Genomic DNA, 1,475 nt, shown 5'->3' on the forward strand with positions numbered 1-1,475 from the left:
AGTGAGTGGTCCCCATGTTTAGGTAAGTAAGTAAGTGAGTGGTCCCCACATTTAAGTAAGTAAGTGAGTGCTCCCCATGTTTAGGTAAGTAAGTGAGTGAGTGCTCCCCACATTTAAGTAAGTAAGTGAGTGGTCCCCATGTTTAGGTCAGTAAGTAAGTGAGTGGTCCCCACATTTAAGTAAGTGAGTGAGTGGTCCCCATGTTTAGGTAAATAAGTAAGTGAGTGGTCCCCACATTTAAGTAAGTAAGTAAGTGCTCCCCACATTTAGGTAAGTAAGTAAGTGAGTGCTCCCCACATTTAAGTAAGTAAGTAAGTGAGTGGTCCCCATGTTTAGGTAAGTAAGTTAGTGAGTGCTCCCCACATTTAAGTAAGTAAGTGAGTGAGTGGTCCCCACGTTTAGGTAAATAAGTAAGTGAGTGGTTCCCCACATTTAAGTAAGTAAGTAAGTGAGTGCTCCCCATGTTTAGGTAAGTAAGTGAGTGCTCCCCACATTTAAGTAAGTGGTCCCCATGTTTAGGTAAGTGAGTGCTCCCCATTTTTAGGTCAGTAAGTACGTAAGTGCTCCCCACATTTAAGCAAGTAAGTGAGTGCTCCCCATGTTTAGGTAAGTAAGTGAGTGCTCCCCACATTTAAGTAAGTAAGTAAGTGCTCCCCATATTTAGGTAAGTAAGTAAGTGAGTGGTCCCCATGTTTAGGTAAGTGCTGCCTGCATTTAAGTAAGTAAGTAGTCAGTCCCCATGTTTAGGTAAGTAAGCAAGTTAAGTGGTCCCCACATGCATTTAAATCAGTCAGTGGTCCCCTGCGTTTAAGTTAGTGGTCCCTGCATTTAAGTGGTGCTTGCATGTAAGTGGTCCCTTTGTTTCAGGTGGAGAGTCATGGGTGTGTGAGGCCCCCGACGAGGTCTGGAGGGTGTGCAAGAGGATGGCTGTGGTGGACAAGAGAGGAGGAGAGGTAGGTGAAGTCACGTGGCCCTGCAGGAGTGGCACCAGGACAGTCCTGGCATGTGCCAGGGGCACGGTGTGCAGCAAATGGTGATCTGTGGGGTGCAAGGGACAGCACCCCATCCCCGGCGTGATGGGAGGGGGCTATTGGGGAAGGCCTTTTCATCTTTGGAGACAGCCATCATGCCAGGAGTGTGATGCCTGTGTGTCTCTGTGTTGTAGGCTGTGCTCTGGACATGTGTTCCTCAAGAGGGCGAAGTCCAGCAATGTGGATGGAGACCCCTCATGGGGATGGCTGGCTGGCTCCTGAGAGACTAAGTGTTGTGTGGGCAGGTAAGTCAGTCAGTCTGTCAGTCAGGGGCAGCCCCCCCAGCCCACAGTGGAGATGTCACTCCAGAGCAGAGGAGTCATCGAGTGGGGAGCTCTGCACGGCCTTGGCCAATGGGGGCTGGCCCAGCCCCCCCGCTTTTCCCATAAATCCCGAGGAGCCCAAGCGACCACGGAGCGGAGCGACCAGGGGGAAGCGAACAGG

At 50.4% G+C, this 1,475-nt stretch overlaps 1 long non-coding RNA gene across 1 annotated transcript in view; it reads left to right on the forward strand.

Moving 5' to 3' along the window:
• Positions 1-692: 692 nt before the first annotated feature.
• LOC112969577 overlaps positions 693-1,475 on the forward strand; it is a 2,704-nt gene continuing 1,921 nt past the window's right edge. Inside the window, exons 1-2 of the long non-coding RNA XR_003254747.1 lie at positions 693-953; positions 1,166-1,276. This is a non-coding gene — a long non-coding RNA (uncharacterized LOC112969577). The remainder of the gene's footprint in view (positions 954-1,165; positions 1,277-1,475) is intronic.

The sequence above is a fragment of the Apteryx rowi genome, unplaced genomic scaffold, assembly GCF_003343035.1.
Source record: "Apteryx rowi isolate R43461 unplaced genomic scaffold, aptRow1 scaffold_356, whole genome shotgun sequence".
NCBI lineage: Eukaryota > Metazoa > Chordata > Aves > Apterygiformes > Apterygidae > Apteryx > Apteryx rowi.